The following is a 17,140-nucleotide window of genomic DNA, read 5'->3' on the forward strand; positions in this document are numbered from 1 at the left end:
ATGGATATGTAATTTAATATTCATGGAAAGGAATTATGCTGTACAAATGGAGATATAATGCTATCTACATATGTAATTTAAAATTTTCTAGCATCTATATTTTAAAAAAAGTTCTAATTAATTTATCAGGTTTTCAACATGGAATAAAAGTAAGAAATTATATTTACAATGGTTTTATATTTAGTCTTAGAAATCTGGCCCTGGCTGGGTATCTTAGATGGTTAGAACACTTCCCAAAAAGCTAAGGTTGCAGGTTTGATCCAGAGTCAGGGCATATACTATACAATCATCAACCAATGAATGCATAAATAAGTGGTACAACAAATCATTGGTTCTCTCTTTTTGTATCCCTTCCTCTCTCTAAAAAATTGATAAAGAAAGAAATCTGATGTTCTTTTGACATTTACAGAACATGACAATTCAGATAGTCAATTGTCATCTGTTAATACTTGATCTTTATTTTTACAAAGTTTACAGTTAAAAAGTAAATTTACAGGCCCTAGCCGGTTGGCTCAGTGGCAGAGTGTCGGCCTGACGTGCAGGAGTCCCGGGTTCAATTCCCGGCCAGGGCACATAGAAGAAGTGCCCATCTGCTTCTGCACCCCTCCCCCTCTCCTTCCTCTCTCTCTTCCCCTCTCGCAGCCAAGGCTCCATTGGAGCAAAGTTGGCCCGGGTGCTGAGGATGGCTCTGTGGCCTCTGCCTCAGGATGCAACAGAGCGATGCCCCAGATGGGCAGAGCATCGCCCTCTGGTGGGTATGCTGGGTGGATGCTGATCGGGTGCATGCTGGAGCCTGTCTGATGCCTCCCAGTTTCCAACTTCAGGAAAAAAAAAAGTAAATTTACATATCTAAGCTGTTCCAAATATACTTAAGGGTTTTCCAACAACTGATTTAAGTATCAACCGTCAAATTTAAATTAATGCATCATACAACCAAAAATTCAGTTCCACAAACACTACTCACACTTTCCGTGCTCAACAGACACACAAGGCTTTTGGCTACTGTATTGGATAGCACAAGTATAGAACCTTTTTCCTGGAGTTATAAAATTCAAATACCAACAATAATAGCATATAAATGGAGGTCAAGTTATCCAGGAAATGGAAATCAAGTTATCCAGGAAGTGAGAAATGCTCCTAGCACACAAGAGATATTTGTCACACTTAATAGAAAAACTGTGTGAAAGACTTAAAAAGACTATTCAAAGATGAAATTCAGAGGGGGTGGGGAGGGGCACAAAGAAAACTAGATAGAAGGTGACGGAGGACAATCTGACTTTGGGTGCTTTGCAATGTATTTTTTCTGTTATAAAAGTTTACCCTAAAGGACCATTACAGAATTTGATAATACCAACACAAATAAATACAAGAAATTTTAGATTTCTTGGTCTTAACAGAAACCAATAAATTCTTGGTCTTAACAGAAACCCAACATGGGTGATTATCTTTCAAAATATCTTTACAACAGAATTGAATGACAAGATAACCTGGACATGTTTTCTTTGAATATATGTACCCTGACTTATTGATGTCACCCCATTAAAATAAAAATTTTATTAAAAAAATAAAATTCAAATAATCATTAACTTTTGAAAAAAATGTTTAGCCTCATTAATAACCAGGAAATTGCAAATTAAAATAACAAAGATACATTTATTTGTTTGGCAAAAACAAACAAAAAACACCAAAAATCAAAGAACGCCAACCGCTGGTGAGATTGCAGAAAAAAACACATTTATCATATCGTGCTGGCAGGAGTATAAACTAATATATCACCTTGGGAAAGTTGAGGCACAGTCTACACTCCACACTACTGCATGCTATGTGCATAAAAATACATGTTAAAAACATTGATAGTAATATTGTTCATATTGCTAAAGACTGGAGACAATCCAAATGTCCTTTAATAAAAAACTTGACAAATTATACTAACTTTACTATTAATACTACCAATATTACCAAACAGCAATGAAAATATACAAACTAAAGCTAAATGTCCTAACAGAGTTATATGTTTGTAACATGAGCGAAAATAACATAATATTGTACATAAGTAACTCATTTTCATATAAGTAAACACAGGCAAAAGTGATCTATATTATTTAGGAATGCAGGCACAAGTAGTTAAAAAATAGCTGAATTAAAAGTAGAAAGTAATTAGCATACAAACAAACAGGGATAGATGGGGGTAGGAGTATGTCTCCAGTGCCAGCAACCGTCTAGTTCTTCACTTTGGTAATGATTAAAGTGTATTCAGTGTATTCACTATATTCATTACACTGAATACGTATAATTTGTGCACTTTTTTTGTATATTTAGTAGTCTGCAATACAAAAAGATTTTAAAATTGTTATCCGAGGCATTGTGCTTTGCTATTTATTTTTTCTGTTATAAAAGTTTACCCTAAAGGACCCATTACAGAATTAGATAATATCAACACAAATAAATACGAGAAATTTTAGATTCTTGGTCTTAACAGAAACCCAACATGGGTGATTATCTTTCAAAATACCTTTACAAAAAACAGTAACTGAAAGACTGCAATGATTTTAAACTATATAAACATGTGAAAAAGTGCTATTTTACTAAAAAAAAAAACTTTACTAATGAAAATTCATGAATCCTTTCTCTAATATTCTGAACTAACTCTAATCTTAGACATTTCCAGCAAAAACTGGTAGCATTTAATCGAGAAACCAAAGGCTCTAAATCCTAGGATAGTAACCAAAGAAACAAAATACTCGTTGAAGAATCTCTCGTCTACGCTACCGAAAGGGGAAACTTTGACGATGGCCCTTCTCTATCAACAGTACTGCACCACTCGTATCAAGGACTACTATTGCCATCCCTGAAAGCAGGCACAGGCGCCGTGGCAGCAATAACGCAAGACAGGGAAGGAAATTCCACCACGGCTTCCCAACTCGCCCCTTCCCCAAAGTCACTCCAGAACTCCAGGGAGGGTAGTGAAATAAGAACTGATCCCAGAAGTTGTCCAAATTCATACATGGAGCTTGTCTCTCTCCCTGGAAACCGAAGCAGCAGTCACCAGTCATCACAGAGCTTCCAGATCTCGTTTCCCTCTCACACCAGGGCCTCCCCACCACCGAGTGCAGCTGCCACCCGGCCACTGATCGAGTCTCATTAGCACTCCCTGCGCTCGTCCGGGATTCGTCCGCAGGCCGGCAGGGAGGCCTCGAGACAGAGGAGCCCGCCTGGTTTCCGGCCTGCCTGGCCTAGAACAAGCCTGCCCCCTCCGCGCATTACCAGTCTCAGACTTTTGTCCTCCCCCTTTTGATTCGCATTAAGCCAGCGGCGCCCCTGTCTTCGTCCTGAGGCCCGCCTATCCCATGTTACCTCTCACAGCAAAACCTGCCCTTGCCAGGGCAGAGCGAGACTCTAGAAGCCGCGGTATCCCTGGAAGGCTCGCCGCGCTTCGCAGTCCGACCAGCTTCTCAAGGGGCTGCCAACGACACACCACTAATCCCGGCATGCCCCGCGCACGCATGTCCTCTTCCACCCCTCCCACCTCCCGTCCCAGCACGTGACCTCCTTTTGCCTCCGGTCACGCCCACTTCCTTTTTTCCACTTTCTCTTAGGAGGGAGGATGGAGCTCAGGGTGTTAAAAAGAAGCGACTTCCTCCTAGTCCTCGCCCCCGCCCCTCTACCCCCTGCTACAATGTCTTCCGGGTCGCGAGCGCCTCGGAGCCTTCTGGGAAACCATCTCATTTCCTCCCCTCCCCCTCCTCCTGCCTTCAACCAACCAGCCTCCCGTCAGAGAGGGACATGCGCAGTGAGTGCCTCCCGTCTCTTCTACCCGAACCCCCCCCTCCCCCCCAAGCAGAGAGACCCCAGCAGCAGCAGCAGCTGATGATGAAGAGAGAGGCAGTGGCAGAGGGGGGGCACCTTTTATTTCTATTTTTAAAGGGACAGGACACTAATTTTACCCCACTTCAACCTTGAATTGAGGGGGGTGGGGGGAAGGCGGCTGAGTTCCTTCCCCCACCCTCCAGCCCTAAGACCTGAGAGGGGGATTGAGCCTGAGAGAGAAGAAGGAGTTTCTTCTTCTTCGAAAACCCCCATCCACGACTGCTACCCCTTCACCCCTCCAGTAGCCTCCCTCCCGAGCCCCCTCCACCCTCCTTTTTGGCCGTGAGAGGAGGAGAGAAAGAGACCAAAAGCCTCTTAGCAACACAGACCCTTCTCTGCTGCTGCTGTTGCTGCTGCTGTTGCTGCTGCTACTGCTGCTGCTGCTGCTGCTGCTGCTGCTTGGCCCTGGCTGGAGACATCTCACTACACCCAGGAGCAGCCACTTCCCCAGCTCTCCTCCTCCTTCGCTTCCTCCTCCTCCTCCACTCCCCCCCTTTATTACCCTTTGTGTCATCCTCCACAGCTCCAGGGAAGGCACTCAAAAGTGGGGGGCAGGAAAGGTAAGTGTGTCTGTGGGGGCTTTATTGCCTTCCTCTGGTTCTGACTTGAACTCCGGGGCAACAGTGGCACCAAACCGTATACGCAGTGTAGCTCCGGGGTGAGGAGGGGGTGGTGCTGGGGGGGGGGAGAGTGTAGGAGGGGTTGGACTAGGGAGGGGTGTGTTAGGTGGGTGCCCATCCTGTCAGGGGAGGAAGGGCACTTTTGTTTTTATTTGCTGTTGTCAAAAGTGGTTTCTCTCCTTCAGCTAACATCTGATTGTGTCTTGCTCCAGTGGGGGAGAATACAAAAACAACCCCCTCCTTCCTCCAATGAGGCGCCAGGGAAACAGACAGAAAGAGGCACACTTTCTAGATGTCACTTTAAAAAATTTATTTGGAGAGCTGTTTTCCTATTTCCCTAGGAAAAGCTCCACTGCATTTGTTTCTGAGTGGGAAAATGTCGGGATCTGGATTATATTGGAACTGCTTATCCATTTGTAGATCTGAGTGTTTTCCCCTTTCTGGCTCTGTATGTGATTTGTATATTGACTTCAGTGTTGGAACAGACTTGTTTGGCTTTTGCTTTCTGGGTTAAATTTTCCTTTTTTCGTTTTGTCTGACCTACATAGAAAATTTCAAATTTTTAGTTGATAGAGGCCTTTGGGTAGGATTTTACTTGTATTATTGCTTTTTTTTGTTAAATGTTTGTTTTATATATTAGCATATAAAGTTCAAAGCTTAAAATGCTTAAAGTTTAAATACCACTGGTATTGTCTCTCCTAAAGTATGTTCCTAATATTTTCCATAAGATGAGAATGTTAGCTATTTCATCATTAATCTGGGTATTTTTCTAATCTTTGTAACTTGTCTGAACAAGTAATCCCCATTGAAAACTTTATGTTGTTCTGGCTTCATGGAAGGCCACATCTCTCCATCAATAGTTGGCTGAATTGGTACCACTTTAAGTTTTAACTCATTTATTTACTGTTGTAAATTGAGATGAGTTTTTCATCTCTTGGGGTACTGAACCAAATAACTACATGTAAAGGGAGGCAGATTTCTAAAATATGGTTTCATGACTTAAAGAAATCATGAAGTTGTAGTTAGTATATTCATTGTAGTTAGAAATAAATTGAAAGGTGAATCCAGATATAGTCTTACAGAGTAACAGTCGTAATAAAAATCACTATTCTTTCCTTTTTATGTGGTATATTCTTAGTGAATGGCTTTCAAATTCAGTGCTGAATTTTATTTCACAAATGCAAGAAAGTATGTTTCTGATGTAGGCCTTTTATTAGGTTTTATATTAGAGAGTGGTATTTTGTTTCATGCATATATTTCTTTATGCTCTCCTTGAAGATGGATGCAACACATTCATATACACTTAACATTCTCTCTCTCTCTCTATGTCTCACACCCTTTTTTGTTACTGCATTGATATCTATGATCCCATAATTTATGTCAGCAAAAAATATTTTTCTGTAAAACAGCAATTTTGTAATCAGGCAATATGAAAACAGCAATTTGATCAACTAGAAAGGACTGAAGAGAAATCTAGAAGGATGTTTGACATAAATATTATAAAGACATGGTAATACTTTTAATTTTCTGTTATCTTGATGATAAAGCCAAAACATATTACACTTAATATTTTAGTGGCAGAAAAGCACTGCATATGTAGAAAATGGTTCTGTAAAATTCTAATTATCAACTGTAAGCAAAAGCATCCATTTACACACGGGAAAAAAAATCTGTAGCAGTAAACAATATGGTGTTCTTTCTCTCCTTTCTCTTATAAATTTGAACGGTTTCTTACCTTTCTCTAAGGTGTAAATGGTACACTTAAGCAGAAATCTGTGCCAAGATCAAGTTTTTTTCCCAGTATCAATACTTTTCCATGTCCACCTAGGTTTCGTTGTTCTCCCCTTAATACTCCGCAACCTTAACATAACAGATAGAAAGTAGAACTTAGTGAAGATATTAATTTTACTTAACGAATTGGGTGGATAACTGGGTGGTAGTTTCCCTGCTGAGTGAAATATATACAGCCTTGAGCATAATACCTTTACTTACTTTGTTTCTGTTTTCTTTTGGAAACATTCCTTATGCTATTACCCCCCACCTTCCCTTATATGGTTTGAAGATTCCAGACTTCCTTTAGTTTGAATAATTACTTAAGAAAACCTTTCATTTTTATTAATGGCTTATTTTTTAAGTATGAAGATGCATTTGGGGATTGCAATTTTCAGCAAGGTGATATGTTGGAGGTCATTTTATCCAACTTTTCATTTTCCATTGCTGCAATCCAAGAGCTTTAGGAACTTGCCTGGGGTTCCAAGGCCTGTAAGTGGGCTGAGCATGGACCAGAGAACTCAGGTCTTTTGAATTCACTCTGCTGTACTACCTCATTTTCCTTTGTCAGAAATGAAACTATTATCACAGTTCTATAACCGTGATAGCGTCTGTAATAGTCTGTAACTTTTAAGCGTTTTATATGGAGACATATTCTAAGAATACTAAGCTTTCAAGCCATAATTTTGTTCCATTTATAATTAAATAATTTTGTTGTTGATTTTTTTAAAGAGGTGGATTATTACTATTTGGGGAATGATTTTAGCTTCCTTTAATGCTTATTCTGCCCCCCACCCCTGCTCTGTACTTCCCATTAATCAGTAAATATCATTCTTACTCTTGTGTAAATAATCCACATGCATAAGAAGAATGCATATTGTATTAAAAATGTTTACCTGTGAGTCTTGCTTTATGAATTACTTACGACAGGACTAAAGATCATTGTCTTGTTAGCATTTATATCCCTTACAACAGTGTCTGGTGCACAGTAGGCCCTAGTGGTTGTTTGTCATAGTTGATATTAGAGTTAGACATATTTGAATTTCTTTATTCCCATATGTGAAATTCCTTCCCTTTCTTCCTTTTTCCTTTCCTCCTTGCTACAATTTCTTTGGCATCATGATTTTTTTTTAAATTTTTACTGTGACTCTCACTTTTCCTAATGGCCAAATTAAATCCTGTTAACAATATAGTACCCATAATAAGTAAAAACATACTCTCCCTAATTCTTGTATGGGACACAATTTGACAAAAAGTGATTTATTTTAAATAAAGGATCATCAAAATCCAATTAAAAATATACTAGCAAATGTTCAGGTTACACTTAAATTTCATTTCATTGAGTGACTGGTACAGTAAGTTGTCAGAATAATTAGGTGGCTTTTACCAGCTCTATAAAGCAACTGTTACTTAGGTGACATGTTTCCCTGACTTTGTTTTTTTGGTCCTTACCCAGACAATTATCAACTTTCCAGTTTTCTATGGATATGAAGATTTACTCCTAGTCATCAGTGGGACCCAATGAAGTCAGCCAGAAAGCCTATGTCCAACTTATGTACCCTTTGCAAACTTGTCTGGATTTTGAATGTACGTGCAAAACAGATTGTACTTAGCTATTTTTCATTAAACATCACTTGAATATCTATTGTCTGTCAGGCACTGTGCTAGGCATCTGAGAAATAAGGATGGTCCCTACAGTTAATGTGAAGAGATATCATAATTGTATTTCAGAAGTGTATCGGTCATATTTTGATGTTTCTACCTAAATAAATTTTATATTAACTAAATGGATACTGTTAGGTAGGAAAAATGCATGTTTAAGAAGGATATTACTGTATTTTATTAAAATAGAAAAATATAAATTAAAATTTTCCACTTAATACTGTTTTCTGGGGATTTCTATTCTGTATATAATTTACTAATTTTAGACCATAAAGAGAGTCTATGTGGCTATCATTGCTAGTATTCTGTTGTTACATACTTTCATTTGATGATGACCAGCACTGTTCATTAAGGATCTCTTATTAAATTATTACCAGAAACAAAACAAAAAAACCCAAACTTTCATAACTTCAACATTTTTTTCTGAAAAGTAACTGTTTTCCTTTTATATTTCATATAGCAGGTTATTCTTCATGGTTCATTAGAAGACATTGTACATTGTCATTTTGAGCACTTAGTTATTTTCTATCGTAGTTGAAGCTGACAGTATAATTTAATTATCCTGGAGTAATTATAGTATACACTATTGAGGAGTTTTGGAATTTTTAGTGGGTACTAGATATATTCCTCCAAGATCCTCATAAGAAACTTCCCAGTTCTAGTTTTAAATTAGTTAAATTTTTTTTTTTTTTTTTAATTTATTGATTTTGGGGAAAGAAGGAGAGAGAGGAAGGAATATAGATATTTGTTGTTCCACCTATTATAGATTAATTGGTTGATTCTTGTGTGTGCCCTAACCGGCATCTAACCTGCAATCTTAGTATTTTGGAAGGATGCTTTAACCAACTGAGCTACTCAACCAGTGCAGTTATGATTATTAATCTTTATTATGTGATACTGTTTCTGTAACTTTAGTAAAAATTAATTGGAAGTTCCTTAGTTGATGAATGTTTCAAAAACAAAAAATACTGTTTTGGTTCTTGTCATGGCTTTCATATGTAATTTAAAAGTATATTAGAAAGAGAGTTCCTGAATTTCCTTTGCCCTCTTAAGTTTACCTTTTACAACAATACTGATTTCGCCTGACCTGTGGTGGCACAGTAGATAAAACATAGACCTGGAACGCTGAGGTTGCTGGTTCCAACCGTGGACTTGCTTGGTCAAGCAAGACACATATGGGAGTTGATACTTCCTGCTCCTCCCCCCTTCTCTCTTTCTCTTTTTCCGCTCTCTAAAATGAATAAATTTAAAAAATTTTTAATAGTACTGATTTCAAAATTGGAAAGAAAGAGAAGATCCTCAGCTGGTACAGTATCTTCTGAAGGTAAATAGACTTCTGAATCAGTTCTGTTCTCTTTCACATTCATTCTTAATTTCCTATTTGAGTACTAATCATAGTTATCATTTATTATAAGTGCCTAGCACTGTGGTAAATATATCAATCCCAGTCAGTTTTTACAGTGGATCTGGTGAACTTTGTCACATGGTCCCCATGTTACAAACAAGGAAACCTGCTACTGACACAATGGACAGCATTTTATTATATAAGAGTAAAACACTCCATCTCAGTGATAATCACAATACTTTCTAATTCAAAACAAAGTCACATCAAGAGATTTTTTTCAGTCAGTATGTACTCTGGAAAACATTAGTAAAATCATGGCCCCAGTAGCTTATTGATTGAGTGATGGAAAATTTCTAAAAGTTTTCAAGGACAGAAAAACAAACAAAAGCCCAGTTCTTTATAAGGAACATACATGCAGACCCGTGTGCAACTTGAAATGAAATATGCATAAAGTCAATCTTTTTGTATGACAGATATGACACCTAGGCCTTCGATATATTTAAACTTCCTTTTTCTTAAATAGAGTTATATTTAGCATTTTACTACATGAAGTTTAAGGGTTCCAACAATTTGTGACCCAATGAGTATTTATTGTAAAAATTTTTATATACCTCCGTTTATAGTGGAAAATCTCTAAACAAAGGGGAGTTTATAGTGCCTATTGCTTTGGTATATATTCATGTTCCTTATGGACCCTCTATCCTGCAATATTTTCATAATTAATAAACTTAATAGGATTAAGTTTAATGTGCTTTTTTCTTTATTGCTAAAGTATGATTTTTTTTTTTTTTTTTTAGTATTAGAATGGACAGCTCTTTGGATTCTTAAGATGCCATTATTATTGTATAGTTCTTTAAAGTAGCTACTGAATTAAAATACTACTTTTTGACCCAGCCAACCAGAGTTGATTTTACATCCTTTGTTTTTAGGAGAAAACAATTTTTAAAAATTCTATTTATTACTGAAGTAATATTTATATTCATCCTAAGTAAATATACTTTTATCCTATATGCTTACATTAATTCTAACCCTATAAGTGTGATGCCAATGAATTAGGTCCCATAGAGTTTGGAAATATTACTGTATTTCCCCATGTATAAAACACACCTTTTTTTTCGAAAAATTTGGGGTCTAAAACTGGATGCGTCTTACACAGTGGTAATAGATTTCTTTTACTTGCATTTCCTCCTTTTTTGTGCTTGTTTTTGCACTCATTGTTGAAGACTGATTCGTCATCAGACACAGATGAGGACAAACTAATGGATGGGAGTTTTGACAGTGATGAGGAGTTGTATGAATTTTATGATGAATAAATTTGAGTTTAATAATTTTATGTAATACTTTTTTTTTTTTAATTTTGGACCCCAGGCCCTGGCTGGTTGGCTCAGTGGTAGAGCGTCGGCCTGGCATGCAGGAGTCCTGGGTTCGATACCCGGCCAGGGCACAGGAGAAGCGCCCATCTGCTTCTCAACCCTCCCCCTCTCCTTCCTCTCTGTCTCTCTCCTCCCCTCCTGCAGCCAAGGCTCCATTGGAGCAAGGTTGGCCCGGGCGCTGGGGATGGCTCTGTGGGCTCTGCCTCAGGTGCTAGAATGGCTCTGGTCGCAACAGAGCAATGCCCCAGATTAGCAGAGCATCGCCCCCTGGTGGGCATGCCGGGTGGATCCCGGTTGGGCACATGCGGGAGTCTGTCTGACTGCCTCCCTGTTTCCAACTTCAGAAAAAAAAAATACAAAAAAAAAAAAAATTAAATAAATAAAATTTTGGACCCCAAAGTTAAGGTGTGTCTTGTACATGGGAGCGTCTTATACATGGGGAAATACGGTAAATGCTAAAGAACTGTTCTATGTCATCTACTATACTTCAGAAAAGAAAGTTTATAACAAATGTGGTTTCTGGCTTTTAAGAACAACCTGAATAATTAAAAAGATAGAGTAACTCTGTGGATCCAAATAATTTTCTTAGATTATCTAAAGGTAATTCAGTTTAAAGTAAAGATTCAAACTCATCAGCATTTCTATCTGAGGTATTTCTATATTATGTAAGATTTCAGAAATTAGAATGACTCAGTGTAACTCTTCAAAGAGACAAGGTAAGAACCAGGTTTAACATATATTAAGGTATATCTTCTAATATAGCTGTACATAATGGAAAGGAAAATCACTAATGATATACCTGGTGAAAAATATATACTTCATTCAGAGTTGGATGTGGCTAATTCTGATTAAGTTCTTATTTTAGCTGACCTATATAACCTTTTCTTAGAGAAATTGTAATTAAATTCTGTGTCATTGAGTAATTTGTTAGGATGTATTGTTTTAAAATTAGTTATATAAATTAATTACCAACTTTGCAATGGCAGACATCTTTGCACATCCATGTTTCACTCAGTTCTTTGCCAACCAACCAAGATTCCTTCAATAAGAGGAAAATTTTCTGTATGGTGCTAGTGATAAAATTTACATTCTTCTGCTGCCTTTTCTTTTTTTAACTAAATGTCTATATCTTAGAAGTCAGACTTATATCTAAATTGTTTCTCAAGGTTGACCAAGTGCTAAATCAGGGGTCCCCAAACTACGGCCTGTGGGCCGCATGCAGCCCCCTGAGGCCATTTATCCGGCCCCCCCTGCACTTCTGGAAGGGGCACCTCTTTCATTGGTGGTCAGTGAGAGGAGGAGCATAGTTCCCATTGAAATACTGGTCAGTTTGTTGATTTAAATTTACTTGTTCTTTATTTTAAATATTGTATTTGTTCCCATTTTGGTTTTTTTTGTTTTGTTTTTTTTTGTATTTTTCTGAAGTTGGAAACAGGGAGGTAGTCAGACAGACTCCCATATGTGCCCGACCGGGATCCACCGGCATGCCCACCAGGGGGTGATGCTCTGCCCATCTGGGGCATTGCTCTGTTGCAACCAGGGCCATTCTAGCGCCTGAAGCAGAGGCCATGGAGCCATCCTCAGCACCCGGGCCAACTTTGCTCCAATGGAGCCTTGGCTGCAGGAGCGGAAGAGAGAGACAGAGAGGAAGGAGAGGGGGAGGAGTGGAGAAGCAGATGGGTGCTTCTCCTGTGTGCCATGGCTGGGAATCGAACCTGGGACTCCTGCACACCAGGCCGACGCTCTACCACTGAGCCAACTGGCCAGGGCTCCTTTTTGTTTTTTTACTTTAAAATAAGATATGTGCAGTGTGGATAGGAATTTGTTCATAGTTGTTTTTTTTTTTTTTTTTTGTGGAACACTTCACGAATTTGCGTGTCATCCTTGCTCAGGGGTCATGCTAATCTTCTCTATCGTTCCAATTTTAGTATATGTGCTGCCAAAGCGAGCACTGTTCATAGTTTGTTTTATAGTCCGGCCCTCCAACGGTCTGAGGGACAGTGAACTGGCCCCCTGTGTAAAAATTTTGGGGACCCCTGTGCTAAATTATATTTAGATTTAATCTTGGATTCAAAGCTATTGTTTTCTGTGTACAACTTAAGTCCAGAAGTTAACAGTCTGTTGACCACTGATTAACTTAATTCTTAATGTCTAGTACCTAAAAATAATAATCTGGGCTGCTGTACAGTCATATATTCACTGATGCTGGGGAAGGGAAGTATTCTACATTCAATAAAAGAAAGTATTGATTTTTAAATAGCTTCCTTGGGATATACTGATCTAAAAAGCAGCTGCTGTGTAAGATAAACGATTTTTATTTAGTTGGAAAGTTAAATGTAAAGTTTGTCATGAATGAATATTAATATAAAAATATTTAGAAAGTCAAATACATGGTCCAGTAATGACAGAAATTTAGAACTTATTTTTTATAATTATTCCAATATCATTTTCCTTCTACATTTGTCACATAGGAGTTTGTGCTGAAGGATTTCTTGGCCATTTTAGAGGCTAATCTAGTTAAAAGGTTTGTTTATGCTTCCCATCTCTGTTCTGCTGATGGTATTAGAATGCAGGCCAGAGCCAGACATCTAACTGTTTATAACATTCAAACTTCCAATTAAAGCTACAGTGTTCAGTTCACTATGTATCAGAAAGCTCATGCCAGCTACAAATATCACCAGTAATGACAGCAATGATTTTGTGTAGCTATAGGCTTTCCATATCATGCCACTGTTTATGAATATTTCTTTTTCCATTTAGGAGGTATTGACATTTAATACTTTCATAGAAGTCTAAAAATGAAGCTTATTTTCTCCTAGCATTTCCTTTATAAACACAACCTAACAGCTTATATTATTGCATATCTTATTTAAATGGTCCCAGTTTAGTTTATGTAAGATTAGTAAATTCTCTAGTAGATGTTAGTTTGCTATCCAATTTGATGTGACTTTTGTTTCTAGTTTGAAGAACATAGCATTATATTGCCTTTTGGAATAAAGAAGTAATATTCATATTACTTTAGTATTATATATATAAGAGGAGACTAGATTCACATAATACAGATTTTAACTTAATCTTTTGTTGCTTTTCTAGTCTGCTGTTTGTGGTTTCTCTATTCTAAATATGTTGATAAACTGTTTTAAAAGTGGTTTTTTTTAAGCTGTTAAGAATTCTTTAAAACCATTTCATCAATTTCTCCATTTTTGCACAATTTATCTCTGAGTCAAAAAATGAGTAGTTTTTTTTTGTTTTTTTGTATTTTTCTAAAGTGAGAAGCAGAGAGGCAGAGAGACGCTCTGCATGCACCTGACCGGAATCCACCCAGCATGCCCACCAGGGAGCGATGCTTTGCCCATCTGGGCTGATGCTGCTTTGTAACGAGCTATTCTAGCGCCTGAGGTGGAAACCATAGAGCCATTCTCAGCGCCCAGGCCAACTTTGCTCCAATGGAGCCTTGGCTGCGGGAGGGGAAGAGGGAGACAGAGAGAAAGGAGAGGCGGAAGGGTGGAGAAGCAGATGGGCGCTTCTCCTTTGTGCCCTGGCTGAAAATCCAACCCAGGACTTCCACATGCTGGGCCGATGCTCTGCCACTGAACCAACCAGCCAGGGCCATGTGTATATTTGTTTAAAAATTTTAGTGGCAAATTTGCTATAGTGCTTTTTCTTTTTATAAAAATAAATTTAGTTTTTGTTAATTTTAGACCTTGATTTACTAAATGCATGCATTCTTTATGTATACATATATAAATATTTAATTTTTCCATTGACTTGAGAGAGAGAAACAGAGAAAAAAAGAAGCATCAATTTATTCCACTTAGTAGTTGTTCCTGTTAGTTGAGTACTCACTGATTGCTTCTTGTGTGTGCCCTAACTGGTGTTCGAACCCACAAGCTCAGTGCACCTTCATAACAGTTTATCTATTTAAGTCACAGCCAGACCTATACATATATTTTTACTATTAAAATATGAATTTATAGGTTTAAACATTTTAGGAAAGATGAAAAATCATTAAAAATCAAATTGAATGAATGCTTTTAATTTTAATTAAAGCTAAAATGCTTTTAATTTTAATTAAGAAATATTATAATTCAAAAATTTATATTACACATTTTTCTGAGCACTGAAAGAAATTATCTGTTTACTTTAGAATATTATAGAAAGTTAAGACATACTACCTATAAGAATTGACAATAACCATGTAAAATTTGGATTTGTAGAACATAATCACGGAAAGATCTCTAAGACTGTGGTTTTCAACCATGCTACACCTGGGTACTAGAGAAAATAGGAGAATTATTTTTGAGACCACTAAGGGAGAAATCACCCTAAGCATAAATGAATTCGACTAAGACTACTGAGTCTCTAATCTTAATACAACATCAGGATGGTTAACTCTTTAGTGGACTGATGCAATTTCTGGTGGACCCGTCCTCAGACCAGTGGTTGAAAAACACTGCTCGAAGACAAACTAAATTGAAAACAAGTCACAAAATAATATGCACATTATGATCCCATTTATGTAAAAACATGCACATACAGATAACATGTATGTAATGTATTTAAATGTGCATTTACATATGTAACACATTTTATGCCTAGTGTGTATATACACTGCTCACAATAATAGGGGATATGTTATAGCTTCATACTCATTTTGAAATATCCCCCAATTTTTGTGAGCAATATATTTATAAATAAAAAATTGTATGATACCTTGTATTTAGGTAAATATAGTAAGAAAAGGCCTGGAAAATACCAGATTATATACTTGGTTTATAGGAAATATGTATATGGGATGCTAGTAGGTTGAAGAACTTTTATTGTTTTGTATACTTTAGCATTACTTGGATTTATTTTTAACAATAAGCTTATATTCATGTAGTAATTTTATAATGGAAAATATATTTATGTAATAAAGAAATGAGAAATAGAATGACTCAGAAAGAGTGTAGTCCTAGCCCCTGTGCATCACATGAATATATCCCTTGAATACCTTGAAGAAAATTGAGCATTAGCTAACAATCATCATAGCTTGATACAGAAAAAAGGCAGACGGATCTAATCTTTTTTCACCAACAAGGTGGAAAGTATAGTCCATTGAGGGAGGAATAATGGATATAATCTATCCTGATTTTTAAATATTTTGCTTCTTAGTGAAAAAATACATTTCTCACTATCCTGGGAATGTGTACACTACAGAACCAGTGTTGTGGAATGTCAGTCATAAAGGTAAGTCAGTTTCAGTCTGAGATAAGATATAATATATGGGTCTAAGATGAACTTTTATTATTTTAATAAGTGATCTAAATTGTCATATACTCATTCAAAAGACAGTTCACTTAGTCACTTACCATTTTTATGTTTTCTATATTCAGGTACTGGTTTGAATAGAGGAAAAAAAAATCAACAAAAAAAATAAATTCAGAAGGTTTTAAAATTAAATTCCTTTAATAAAAAAAGTGAAGTGACTGGAATATGTACTTGAAAAACACTTTGTAAAATAACATCAAACTGAGTATGTAAATATGCAGAGTAAAGAATCAATTAGAATTCTGTCGAGTTCATCACAGAGGGCTTCCTGGGGGGACATGAGTTAATCAGATGAGAGTAATTCAAGTAAAGACAAAGCTTCCAATGGGATGAGGGGATGAACAAATTTATTATTACTAGTTTGAAAGCTAGGATTAAAATTCAGCATAACCGGGTAAATGATGAAAGTTGTGAGAAGTAATATACCTAGACTTTATGTTTTTAAAACTTTATTTTCCAGAATGCAGGTTAGAAAAGAAATGGGGGAAAAACACTTGCATAAAACATAAGGAAGTGAATAAATCTTTGCAATTATGACTGGAAAATCTGTTGGAGTTGGAAATGAAACATAGTTAAAACAGGAAAGTTTTATCCAAGGATACTGAGGTTCTTTTTCCTTTATCATTAACATTTATATACAGGTTGGTCCCTAGAATTAGTAGTAAATAGTACGTAATTTAAATCTCATATACAAATTTTAAAATTTACAGAAAGATACAGCTTATGTTTTCTTCATTCAATTTATATATTAATTGCATATAATTTACTTCCAGCTGGCCTCGTCATGTAAATCAGTGGTCCCCAACCATTTTTGGGCCACGGACCAGTTTAATGTTAGAAAATATTTTCATGGACCGGCCTTTAGGGTAGGATGGATAAATATATCACGTGACCGAGACAAGCGTCAAGAGTGAGTCTTAGACGGATGTAACAGAGGAAATCTGGTCATTTTTTTTAAATTAAAACATTGTTCAGACTTAAATATAAATAAAACAGAAATAATGTAAGTTAGTTATTCTTTCTCTGCAGACCGGTACCAAATGGCCCACACTGGTACCGGTCTGCGGCCCGGGGGTTGGGGACCACTGATGTAAATTACCACCCCATCTACCCCTACCATCACCAGTTGAATTTTATTCCTCAAAAAAGAGCAAGTTTAAAGAGTTCCATTAAATGGCTCTTTTATTTTGTTT

At 36.9% G+C, this 17,140-nt stretch overlaps 2 protein-coding genes and 1 non-coding gene across 18 annotated transcripts in view; 1 reads left to right on the forward strand and 2 right to left on the reverse strand.

Moving 5' to 3' along the window:
* Positions 1-4,316, reverse strand: part of ORC4 (origin recognition complex subunit 4) — a 78,139-nt gene extending 73,823 nt beyond the window's left edge. Inside the window, exon 1 of one of the 4 annotated variants that reach the window (XM_066346289.1) lies at positions 3,355-3,625. The gene's annotated coding sequence lies outside the window, so the exon portion shown is untranslated. Of the gene's footprint in view, positions 1-3,354; positions 3,626-4,196 lie in introns of those variants that run through there. The other 3 variants (XM_066346287.1, XM_066346286.1, XM_066346285.1) reach the window with 3 other exon arrangements.
* The window catches only part of MBD5 (methyl-CpG binding domain protein 5), a 512,364-nt gene continuing 498,988 nt past the window's right edge, over positions 3,765-17,140 (forward strand). For 6 of the 13 annotated variants that reach the window (XM_066346272.1, XM_066346276.1, XM_066346270.1 and 3 more), the window contains exons 1-3: positions 4,300-4,427; positions 7,714-7,844; positions 15,792-15,866. The gene's annotated coding sequence lies outside the window, so the exon portion shown is untranslated. Of the gene's footprint in view, positions 3,791-4,299; positions 4,428-7,713; positions 7,845-15,791; positions 15,867-17,140 lie in introns of those variants that run through there. The other 7 variants (XM_066346273.1, XM_066346274.1, XM_066346275.1 and 4 more) reach the window with 5 other exon arrangements.
* Positions 12,485-12,589, reverse strand: LOC136379202 (U6 spliceosomal RNA). Its single transcript, XR_010746698.1, has one exon. It is a non-coding gene; the product is annotated as a U6 spliceosomal RNA (small nuclear RNA).

Source organism: Saccopteryx leptura, chromosome 7 (assembly GCF_036850995.1).
Source record: "Saccopteryx leptura isolate mSacLep1 chromosome 7, mSacLep1_pri_phased_curated, whole genome shotgun sequence".
NCBI classification, from domain to species: domain Eukaryota; kingdom Metazoa; phylum Chordata; class Mammalia; order Chiroptera; family Emballonuridae; genus Saccopteryx; species Saccopteryx leptura.